Source organism: Hyperoodon ampullatus (assembly GCF_949752795.1).
Source record: "Hyperoodon ampullatus genome assembly, chromosome: 1".
Classification (NCBI taxonomy): domain Eukaryota; kingdom Metazoa; phylum Chordata; class Mammalia; order Artiodactyla; family Ziphiidae; genus Hyperoodon; species Hyperoodon ampullatus.
This window is the reverse complement of record NC_136914.1, coordinates 114957605-114970881: the sequence shown is the minus strand read 5'-3', so window position 1 is coordinate 114970881 and position 13277 is coordinate 114957605.

Genomic DNA, 13277 nt, shown 5'->3' with positions numbered 1-13277 from the left:
TTAGCAGTTTATCATTAAGCATATTGTTTTTAGAACAACATTTCAACAATGATGAGAATTATTTGACCTCATGTAGACTGAGGTTAGCATGATTTCCTCCATGTAAATTAATAAGACAAAAATAAAACAGTTCTTAAGGTTTTATGTTACTATATTAATTGTATATAATACATTATTACATACATATATATATACACACACACATATATATTTCATATGTTCATAGAAGGTGTCAACTACTAATTTATTTGAGAGAGGAGGAATATATCAAGTGTAATCAAAGGTTCCTATAGGTTCAAGCTGTTTTTTAAAAAAACTTAGAGGGAAAAATAACCAAATCCCCAAAACCCCTCTAAGTCAATAAACAAAACATTTGTTATAGAGCCAACTGAAATTTTATCTGAAATTTATTTCGGTAACTGTATATCACTCAGAGGAGGACTTAAAATTGTTTAGATTAAATATTCTTGAATAGTACTATTTTAACAGGAAAGCCCCTTAAGTCCACCAAATCAGTATGGAAACACTCTGACTCTCATCTTTGTTACTTAGTGTACATCAATCATACACAGAGGAGTCAATATGGGCTGACTAGGCGGAGTTATAAGTAGCACAGGTTATCTCAAGCCATTCAGCTTTCACAGATGGCTGTAGACAGATAAGTGGAAAGCATTAAGCTAATAAAGACATCTTTAAGAGAGGAAACTGGGCTGACAGGGTAGTCCAGTTTTCAGTGCATGAGCTATTTTAGCTTGACATGCTTTAAGCAAAAAGGCATAATGTTTGAATGAATCCTGTATTAAGAATATTCATCCAGTTGTGTAAGCAGAAATATAGTGGAGTAATGTAGGTATTATCACAGTATGCAAGCTTTGATATGCTCAAGTAGGTAGAGCAATGCAGCAAGAATAATATTCTTCAATGAACTGGGAATTTTTAAAATTGTGCCCAAAGGTAACATTTGATAGAATTCCAGGTTGTATCCTGATAACTTTGTTAGTCTCTATTTTATGTATTAGTCTTGAAACTACAGTAACTTGGTGACCATTTTCTGACATTCTTTTTAGCTAAAGGACCTAGAGTTGCATGTTGAAATTTAATGATAATGCTGATAATGGCCACCATCTACTAAGATAGTAACTATGCAGTGGGGTTTCACTGCACAGCATCCTTTAATATTCACAACAGCTCTGCAAGGATGGCTTTATCGTCTCTTTACAAAGGAGGAGGTGTATAATGTGCAGGGTACCCCACCAATTTATATGCATATTTATATAACCTAAATTTGTGACAGCCTCACCACTATAGAATGATACATAAATATGGAGGCACATAATATTTTATATGTGGAATTAGAAAACTAATTTTACTTTTAAAATAAAATTAATTTTGAAAATATAATATGCTTCAGGTTTTAAGTCATGCTTACTTAATATCCTGAAGAATAAATAGCTTATAACATTATAATTAAAGATTTCCCCTTTTATCCTTCTCCAGCAATTGATATGGATAAAAATGAGAATCTGTATCTGTTAGAGACATGTCCTCAAGCAGATACAGGCAGGTGTCTTTCAGGAGAACGCATCAACCATTTTTAAGATTGAACAGTTTATCCTTGAAGTCAGATAATACCTTCATTTAACAAGTTTTATTACATTTTATTTTTTTCACATTAATGGTCAGTGTCAATACCATGGTATGAGCGTGTGTGGAAGCATTAATTGATTGATTCCACGAGATGAAGACTAAGATTCTTGGTCTCAATAAGTATCTTATATCCACTAACATCCCACCAAATGCTTTCACATGAACTCTTTCTTTTCAGTTCAATTAGGTGAAAAGAATTCTGTTGATTCATCTCACATTTTGCTTATCTGTATGATGGACAGAGATCACCAGTGTTTTACTGTGCCTTAGATGTTCCACTCAACTGATCTGTTTACCCAAACAAAGAAAATATAAATGTAATACCAAATATGCCTAGGAAGCAGAGATAGTTTTGAAGAAGCAGTGTTTTTTTTTTTTTTTTCAATTAAACAGCAGGTGCTTTTTTAATTAAGAGGCACCTGCTTTTTAATAAAGAAGATAATTATAATATTTGGAAGTCATTTGAAATTTAAGGGGATTAAATTACCTGAAAAGAAAGTCATGTTTTAAATTATGTTAGTTAAATATTTGAAACTGGAGAACTTAGGTATCCCATGTATTCATTCAACAAATATTCATGGACTTCCTTCTATGTAGTAGGCCCTGGGCTATGAACAATAAACAAAGTTCCTGTCCTCATGGAGTTTATGTTTCTAGGTAGCCACTGGGGAGTTAGGGGGCAGGTGGTGGAAAGAAAGGAAGTAGAATAGAATATGTGTGTGTTTCTGCATATATATATACATACATATATATATATATATATATGCACACACACATATACACATATATTTATATAGTGATATATATCACTAAATACATGTATATACAAATAGTAATAAATTTAATTTTAAATAAAAGCCACTTCTTTTATAGCAAATAGAATTCTTGTTTTGAACTTTTCCTAAAGCGTTTCTGTAGCAAAAAGAATTCTTGTTTTGAACTTTTTCTAAGTTTTAGATTACAGGGTTTGAAATTCTTACCAAAACTTCATATTTTAATCATTTCCAGAAAGGGAAATTCTGATAACATATCTCAGTCATTATTTTTAAATAGTTCATATGTTTGCTATCTTATTTTCTTTATTCATTTTAAGAATGTTTGTAGGTGTTCCAGAATCTAAAGGAGAAATCCCCGAGACTATTTTGTACATCACCAGGTTGCACTGAGAGTGCAGTCGGCTGATGGGGGACAGAAAACTTGAACCCTATGAGACCCAAAGGGGGAAAAATTACACTGAAGGAAGAGAAGCGATTTCTAAATTTTTTTTGTTCTTTAATCGAAGTTCAAGTCCTCTCTGTGTTGAAACACGGAATAATGCGGGTATGTTGTGCTTGTTTTACCTAATCGCACGGAAGTTGGTTATGGAACCAGAGTCGTTTCATATAGGTTAATTAATAAGAAGTGTGATATCAGACGTGCACCTAGTGCTTGTGACAAAAGGAACAATTCAAACATTGGAAAAACAAAGCGTCAGCCGTGCATTCACTGTTATGAGCCAGTTTTCCAACTGGACAGTGAGTCAATCATTTTTAGTGTTTTTTGGATACAATATAATGACCTCTTTATTAAGCTCAGCAAGTAAGTGGATATTAAACTCTGTTTACCTTGATTGCAATGATAGATAAAGTAGACCATTCCTTTGGGAGAAGACGAAAAACCTTATAACAGTGCAGTCATTTAAAAAATATTTCTTTCTTTCCATGAAGCACAGGTTCATGTTTGAAAACTTACTTACTTTTTAACTCTGAATACATGGTTTTGGTGACATTCTCAAATCAAGATCATTCAACTTTAATGCCACTGATGTAAAAATCAGTGCTTGATACACAAATGTGCCACAAAAGATTTCGTAGTTGTTCTTAATTCATTTTTTTTTTTTTTCGGTACACGGGCCTCTCACTGTTGTGGCCTCTCCCGTTGCGGAGCACAAACTCCAGACGCGCAGGCTCAGCGGCCATGGCTCACGGGCCCAGCCGCTCCGCAGCATGTGGGATCTTCCCGCACCGGGGCACGAACCCGTGTCCCCTGCATCGGCAGGCAGACTCTCAACCACTGCGCCACCAGGGAAGCCCCTTAATTCATTTTTGAATTTAGTTTTTTAAAAAAATCTAGGTTAGAAAATAATGTCAAATGATAAGGTCTAATGGCTTTTTGATGGTGGGGTAAAAAGAGTGTTGAGGTGGAGTAATGCCAATAGTGCCTCAGTGCTAATTTTGCTGTTTTTCATTACTCCATTTAGGGAGCAAAAATAAAGAAATGTCTGCCAAAGTAAAAATTGTTGACAAAGTGATTATCATTGGGTCCTTACCCTAGGTACTAACAACCTGCAAAATGTAGCACTTGAATAATAGAGTAATTAAAACTGAATTTTTTTGAGTGTCAAAACTGTATAATTATATCAAATAATGCAGAAAAATAAATCGACTGAAATACTCTGAATATTAAGCCTATTAAAATACATTAAACAGATTATGGTAATGTCAGAGGCTTCCTTACTTAGGTTAGGGTTGCATCTGCACCTTTCACAAGGAAGAGGCACGTAAGTTGCAAGGTAGAGGTGGTAAATTTAAGGCAAAGAAAAACCCTTGTATATATAAAGAGTTCTAGGTTGTTTATTTCAGTTTTTTTATTGCTCTCCCTGGAAAATTAACACAAAGCAGGGCACATAGGAGAAGCAGATAAATGTTAGCTGAATTGAATGATGCTCCTGTTTATTAATTTGAGAGATCAGTTACAAGTTTAGAATACATTAATAAAAGTGTTTATTTTTTTTAATCTTAAAAAGTAACTGGGTCATGGACTTTAATCTCATTCTTTCCTTCATGTGTTGGTCTAGGGGGCCCTCAAGGGCTGTGCAGAGTAAGGAAAAGATAATTAAGAGAGAGAATCCTCTTCCTTTGTTCAGGCTCTCTTCTTCCTGCTAATGAGAAAGGTGAGAAAGGCGACTTGATCACATTGTTCCTGACACCCACACTTCTTTGTTTAGCTGGCTGCTGAACAAAACTAGTCCTGCCATCTAAGTTCTCTGTCAGTGTTGTTCAAACTTCAGGGATGACCTAAGAATCAATCATAAAATCAATTCAGTATGTTATCATCAGCATTTTAAAATGAAATATAATAAAATAAAGACTATATTCCATAATTATTTTTAGTAACTTGTATATACATGTGTGCCTGACTTACATGGTAAAATGTGTTTTTTACTGAGGGTCACAGTCAAAACAGAAAACCAGTGTTATTAATCTAATCCCCTTAAATTCTTCTCAGCCTTTTTTCTTGGGTAATTTGTCCTTTGTAATGCATACATTTTCAAAATCTTCACCTCATTTACTTTTTTCTGTCAGTTTAGATAGTAGCTCTTTAGTTTCTCAGTGTCTTCATATTTATAGCCAACTCTTAGTATAGTGAGAACTGGAAGAAGTGCTCACTAGATGTTTGTTGTTTGAAGCAATGAATTAATGGTATTCTAAAAAGAACTACAATTTTGTGAGTCCAAATGCCAATTTATTTATTAATTTCACCTTTTTTCTCTTCCCTTAAACCCTATTATGATTACTGGCAATTGCCACCATGCAGTTATGCTTTAGAATTTGAGTCATTTTCTAAGTTCCCTGGCCTCTTCAATCAAGATGAGTGACCAATCCAGGTGACTCTATCACTTAATAGCCTTTAAAACAATCTTCTTTACTTTGCCATGACTACTATGTGGCCCTGCAGTTTATACCTAGATTGTGGCCATAAACATTTTAATATCTATCTGACTCCAGCACTACTCCCTACTAGCATGTCATTGCCCTTGCCGTTGGGATTCTTTCGGACACACAAATCTGAATATTTATCTTTGGGTAAATATCTCCTGTAGCCATACTCCCTTTGCCTTGAAATTTACAATCCAGACACATTTGAATGAGAATAAAATGCCCTACAATATCTGATTTCAAAATATACTCCAAATGTATCCAGCCACACCCTATCATGCACCAAACATTTGAACTTGGGTTGGCATTCTAAACTATTACTGAGTTACAGTCTTTTGTGTACTCGGCCAGTGGACTAATGCATGTTCTCCTCTTTGCCTAGAATGACGTCACTTTTTTTTTTTTTTTTCCTTTGTGGTACACGGGCCTCTCACTGTTGTGGCCTCTCCCGTTGTGGAGCACAGGCTCCGGATGTGCAGGCTCTGCAGCCATGGCTCACGGACCCAGCCGCTCCGCGGCATGTGGGATCCTCCCGGACCGGGGCACAAACCCGTGTCACCTGCATCGGCAGGCGGACTCTCAACCACTGCACCACTAGGAAAGCCCCTTGCATACATTTTTGACTGTGTCTAGGTTCAGATGACAGTTCCAGCTCTGATCCCTTCTCTGACGATCAGATTCCATGCAACAAAGATGGTGTCTTTACTTGAATGCCTAATAGGTGTCTTTACTTGAATGCCTAAATTAACTTGTCCAAACCAGACTCAGAAAACAAACTTATGGTTACAAAGGGGAAAGGTGGGGGGAGGGATAAATTAGGAGGTTGGGATTAACATATGCACACTACTATATATAAAATAGATAATCAAGAAGGACCTACTGTATAACACAGGGAACTCTACTCAATACTCTGCAATAGGGCTTCCCTGGTGGCGCAGTGGTTGAGAGTCCGCCTGCCGATGCAGGGGACGCGGGTTCGTGCCCCGGTCCGGGAGGATCCCACATGCCGCGAACCGGCTGGGTCTGTGTTCCACGGCCGCTGAGCCTGCGCGTCCAGAGCCTGTGCTCCGCAACGGGAGAGGCCACAACAGTGAGAGGCCCACGTACTGAAGAAAAAAAAAAAAAAAAAAAAAAAAGCTCTGCAATAACCTATATGGGAAAAGAATCTGAAAAAGAATACATATGTATAACTGAATCACTTTTCTGTACACCTGAAACTAACACAACATTGTAAATCAACTATAGTCCAATATAAAAAAAAAAAAAACTTGTCCAAAACAAAACTGTAGATTTTGCCCACCTAACCCCAAACTTGCTTTTCCCCCATCTGTCTAATCTCCCTTTTCCAGACTTTATTCCCAGGGGATCCAGACCAAAGGCTACATGTTTTTCTTCTTTCCTCATTCCCCATGTTCACTTCATCCATAACTTTTATTGTCTCAGTCTTCAAAACACATTGTGAATCTGCCCTCTTTCTTCCAACTCTGCCAGTACCATCTAGTCCATCAGTCTTGCCTGGACCCCTCCAGGTGGTCCCTTCTCTCCTGCTCTCCCATGACCACTCTTGTGTCAGTCATATCACTCACTTGCTCACAGTGCTGCAGGGGCTTTCAGAATACCTGAATACAATCTAAACTTTGTTATAGCTGTCACGGTGATCATGACCTGCCCGTTTCTCATCTCCTCCCACCATCCTCCTCTTTCTCTCTTTATCTACCAAGCTGGCAACTTTCTGTCTTTGTGGGCTGGAATGTTGTCCCCTCACACTCCAGATGCCTCTTCCCTTTTGTTAAGGATTCAGTGGATGTCATCTCTCTCAGTGGCTTCCTGCCTATTGAGTGCAAAAGGAGCACTCCGGCCACTCTAAACAGACCTCCACGTTGTGTTTCCTTCATATATGTACCATTTCTTAAAACACTCATCCATTGGCTTATTTTTATAGTACATCTGTTCATCAGAGTGTAAGCTCCATGGAAGCAGAGAAAGAACCTGGTCTCGTTCACTCACAGCTCTATCCCTAGAACCTAGAATAGCGCTTACTGTGTGGTAGACACTAATTAATTACTAAATAAATGAATAAATCCATGAAGATTTACTACTATAAATAGTGTAAATAGAATTTCTCAGTCAAAAAGAAATTTTTAATTGAAGTATAGTTAACGATGTTGTGTTAGTTTCTACTGTACACCTAAGTGATTCAGCTAGACTTTTCTGGTGGCACAGTAGTTAAGAATCCACCTGCCAATGCAGGGAACACGGGTTCAAGCCCTGGTCTGAGAAGATCCCACATGCCGCGGAGCAACTAAGGCCATGCACCACAACTACTGAGCCTGCGCTCTGGAGCCCGTGAGCCACAACTACTGAAGCCCGTGTGCCTAGAGCTCACACTCTGCAACAAAAGAAGCCACCGCGGTGAGAAGCCCGCGCACCCCAACAAAGAGTAGCCCCCGCTCACTGCAACTAGAGAAAGCCCGTGCACAGCAACAAAGACACAGTGCAGCCAAAAATAAATTAATTAATTTAAAAAAAAACCTAATTCTAAGTGATTCAGCTATGTGCATATATATACAATATATATGTATATGCTTTTTCAGATTCTTTTCCATTATAGTTTATTATAAGATATTGAATATAGTTCCCTGTGTTATATAGTAGGACCTTGTTGTTTATCTATTTTATATATAGTAATTTGTATTTGCTAATCTCAAACTCCAAATTTATCCCTCCCCTGGCTTCCCCTTTGGTCACCATAAATTTATTTTCTATGTCTGTCAGTCTGTGAGGCTCTGTGTTGTAAATAAGTTCATTTGTGTCATATTCTAGGTTCCACATATAAGTGCTATCATATGATATTTGTCTTTGTCTGTCTGTCTTCACTTAGTATGATAATCTCTAGGTCCATGTTACTGCAAATGGCATTATTCTTTTTTATGGCTGAGTAATATCCCATTATACATATACATATCTATTCATCTTTATCTGTTCATCTGTCCATGGACATTGAGGTTGCTTCCATGTCTTGGCTATTGTAAATAGTGCTGCTGTGAACATTGGGGGTGCGTGTATATTTTTGAACTAGAGTTTTCATCTTTTCGGGATATATGCCCAGGAGTAGGATTGCTGGATCATATGTTAATTCTATTTTTATTTTTTTTAAAGAACCTCTGTACTCTTTTCCATAGTGGATGCACCAATTTACGTTTTCACCAACAGTGTAGGAGGGTTGCCTTTTCTCCACACCCTCTCCAGCATTTATTATTTGTAGACTTTACGATGATGGCCATTCTGACTGGTGTGAAGTGATACCTCATTGTAGTTTTGATTTGCATTTCTCTAATAATTAGTGATGTTGAGCATCTTTTCATGTGCCTGTTGGCCACCTGTATGTCTTCTTTGGAGAAATGTCTATTTATGTCATCTGCCCGTTTGATTGGGTTGTGAGCCTCTTTGATATTGATGTGTATGAGCTGTTTTTATATTTTTGAAATTAATCCCTTGTTGGTCGCATCATTTGCAATTATTTTCTCCCATTCCATAGGTTGTCTTTTTGTTTTGTTGACGGTTTCCTTTGCTGTACAAAAGCTTATCGGTTTGATTAGGTCTCATTTGTTTATTTTTGCTTTTATACCTTTGGCCTTGGGAGAAATATTTTGCCTGTTAATCCGTAGTCCCCATACCCCAAAATACCAGTTTTCCTTCACACCAACGCTTGTACGGTAGGACTAAGTTTACTGCACTCCCTGCCCAACACTGCATACATAAATTCGTTTTGCGAGTTCACTGTACCATATTTAAGCAATTGTTTTAATTTCCATATTAGTGTCTACATATGGGGTCAAAACATTTTGAAGTTTGAAAATCTTTTTCATTAGAAGCTGCAGTCACTTCTGACCCAGTCCCTGTAGGCCAAATGCATCTGACGACTTCTGCAAGGAAAGTATAAAGAAAGTGGGGACCCGTTTAGTGAGATAAAATGTTAGGGACCATCCTCATTATTTGTTTTTCATTTACATATTTACATTTAAGTCATTTGATCCTCCTAACAATAGGATAGATACTATTCCCTTTTGTCAGATGAAGAGACAGCCTTTGAGATTATGGTTCGTGAAGCTAATATGTCATAGAACTGAAATCTATACCCAGGGTTGCTGGTGCCCAAACCCAAAAACTGTTAGTACAACATCATAAGAAGAAAAGGTTTGTGTCTGTTACCCAAACTTCCTGAGACTTAATGACTAAATTTCATGTAGATTCTGGATATTAGTGTTCTATTCAGAGCATTTTTAAAGGAAACAAGTGTCATTCCTTTAGAAGATTTCCACAGACTCAAATATTTGTTTCACTATGTAAAGTTTCACAGGTAGTGAAATGGAAGAGAGTGGAATTCATCTTTTATATGGGCAAAGAAACAATAAATTGCTGTTGAAAATTTCAACGGATGTTTTATTTACGCCATTAATATAATCACATCATTATAATTTGCACTGATGGAATTTATATTATCTTCTAGAAATGCTTACAAACTCAGAGGCTTACCTACCTTCTCAAGAAGGGTAATGTTTTCCTTATTCCAGGGTGGATGTGGAGCAACAAGAAGAGACCATAAAAAGGTCTATCCAGGTGCAAGTTTTCTCTTTCAGTTTATATAATCAAAATTATGAGTATTTATTTGTTTCCAAGAATAAGTAGATCATCACAGACATAGCTTACCTCAAATCAGGAAGGTGAGCATGCATCAAACTGTTAGTTTCTCAGATAACTAACTTAATACAGAGTCATCAGAATGTCATTAAAATAACCAATATTGGGGAAAGTAGGAAAGGTAAAAGAGATAAGAATGGCTTAAGCTAAAAAACTAGAAATAAATCTGAATTACTTTTATACTAGTTCTCCAGATATTTGAATGACTTTTCATTATTGCTATTTTTTAATCCAAAGCATTTAACAGTGTAGTAACTCAATAATCATGAAGAATTCCAAATGGGTTCATAGAATTTTGATTTTTTTATATTATAGCAGTGATCTGTTTTAAGACACGGAGGCAAAATGTCAGTGAAAAAGTTGTGTTTTGTGACTTTATAATTAAAGGGAGATGGGTGCAGTGAATTGGAGGGTCTCTTTATTTATGGTAACTGTGTGGATAGCTAGGTATGCATTTGACAAGAGGCTGTTTGTAGGAAGCTAATTTAAAGTGGAAACAAATAGTTGTGAAAAATGAGGAAATCCTGCTGGAGAAAAAAGTGTGGCAGGATCACCTCAAATAGGAGTGTTAGAATAATTTACTATTGTAGGAAATCCAGCAGCTGGTTTATCTAAAGCATTCCTCTTTTTCATGAGCACTGGAACAAGAGCAGGAAATGGTTCAAAAAGCACACTGACATTCCGGTCACAGATTTCTGTAAACATTTAATAGCAAAAAGTGATTTTTAGAAGCTCAGTGCTTAGCCATGTCAGGGACTCTTTAATGAGATAACGCATATATTTCTAACCTTGGTTACTTAGAAATGATTCTAGAATGAAGAACTTCAAATAGAATAAAGAGGAAACAAATTTCGACTTATGTCGTTCATAAAAAGTACACTGTATTGTACACTGTATTGAACTCAACACTTAGAAATGGTTTTACAGAATAATGAAGATTAACTAAACATTGAAAAAATTATCCAGAGACCTAATGTAAAGTAGAATATGAGTAACATTTTATAAAACAACACTTAGTTGTTCCAAATAAGGAAATAGAAGGACTGGTATAAAAAGTAGTTTAAAATCCCCAGAGATACAAGAATTAGAATAGACAAAGGAAACATATGTAGATCACATGCTGTAAAAACATATCTAGGTCATTGCAAAGCACCGAGTCGATCTCCCTGTGCTATGCTGCTGCTTCCCACCAGCCAACTATTTTACATTCGGTAGTGTATATATGTCAATGCTACTCTCACTTCGCCCTAGCTTCACCCTCCTACCCCATGTCTTCAAGTCCATTCTCTATGTCTACCTCTTTATTCCTGCCCTGAAACTAGGTTCATCAGTACCTTTTTTTTTCTAGATTCCATATATATGTGTTAGCATGTGGTATTTGTTTTTCTTTCTGACTTACTTCACTCTGTATGACAGACTCTAGGTCCATCCACCTCACTACAAATATCTCAATTTCGTTTCTTTTTATGGCTGAATAAGAGTCCATTGTATACATGTGACACATCTTCTTTATCCATTCATCTGTAGATGGACATTTAGGTTGGTTCCATATCCTGGCTATGGTAAATAGTGCTGCAGTGAACATTGTGGTGCATGTCTCTTTTTGAATTATGGTTTTCTCAGGGTATATGCCCAGTAGTGGGATTGCTGGATCATATGGTACTTCTATTTTTAGTTTTTTAAGGAACCTCCATACTGTTTTCCATACTGGTTATACCAATTTACATTCCCACCAACAGTGTAGGAGGGTTCCCTTTTCACCACACCCTTTCCAGCATTTATTGTTTCTAGCTTTTTTGATAATGGCCATTCTGACCAGTGTGAGGTGATATCTCATTGTAGTTTTGATTTGCATTTCTCCAATAATTAGTGATGTTGAACATCTTTTCATGTGCCTCTTGGCCATCTGTATGTCTTCCTTGATGAAATGTCTATTTAGGTCTTCCACCCATTTTTTAACTGGATTGTTTGTTTTCTTGATATTGAGCTCCATGAGCTGTTTGTATATTTTGGAGATTAATCCTTTGTCTGTTGTTTCATTTGCACATGTTGTCTCCCATTCTGAGGGTTGTATTTTTGTCTTGTTTATGGTTTCCTTTGTTGTGCAAAAGCTTTTAATTAAGTCCCATTTGTTTATTTTTGTTTTTATTTCTGTTACTCTAGGAAGTGGGTCAAAAAAGATCTTGCTGTGGTTTATGTCAAAAAGTGTTTTTCCTGTGTTTTCCTCTAGAAGTTTTTTAGTGCCTGGTTTTACATTTAAGTCTTTAATCCATTTGGAGTTTATTTTTGTATATGGTGTTAGGTAGTGTTCTAATTTCATTCTTTTACATGTAGCTGTCCAGTTTTCCCAGCACCACTTATTGAAGAGGCTGTCTTTTCTGCATTGTATGTTCTTGCCTCCTTTGTCATAAATTAGGTGCCCATATGTACATGGGTTTATCTCTGGGCATTCTATCCTGTACCATTGATCTGTATTTCTGTTTTTGTGCCAGTACCATACTGTCTTGATTACTGTAGCTTTGTGATATACTTTGAAGTCGGGGAGCCTGATTCCTTCACCTCTGTTTTTCTTTCTCAAGATTCCTTTGGCTATTCGGGGTCTTTTGTGTTTCCATAGGGACTGTAAGATTTTTTGTTCTAATTCTGCGAAGAATGCCATTGGTAGTTTGATAGGGATTACATTGAATCTGTAGATTGCTTTGGATAGTATAGTCATTTTCACAGTATTGATTCTTCCAATCCAAGAACATGGTATATTTCTCCATCTGTTTATGTCATCTTTGATTTCTTTCATCAGTGTTTTATAGTTTTCTGAGTACAGGTCTTTCACCTCCTTAGGCAGGTTTATTCCTAGGTATTTTATTCTTTTTGTTGCAATGGTAAATGGGAGTGTTTCCTTAATTTCTCTTTCTGATTTTTCATTGTTGGTGTATAGGAATGCAAGAGATTTCTGTGCATTGATTTTCTACCCTGCTACTCTACCAGATTCATTGATTAACTCTTAGTAGTTTTCTGGTGGCATCTTTAGGATTCTCTGTGTATAGTATAATGTCATCTGCAAACAGTGACAGTTTTACTTCTTCTAGAGGGGTGGGATAGAGATGATGGGAGGCAGGCTCAAGAGGGAGGGGATATGGAGACATGTGTATGCATATGGCTGATTTGCTTTGTTACATAACAGAAACTAACACAGCATTGTGAAGCAGTTATACTCCAATAAAGATCTATTTA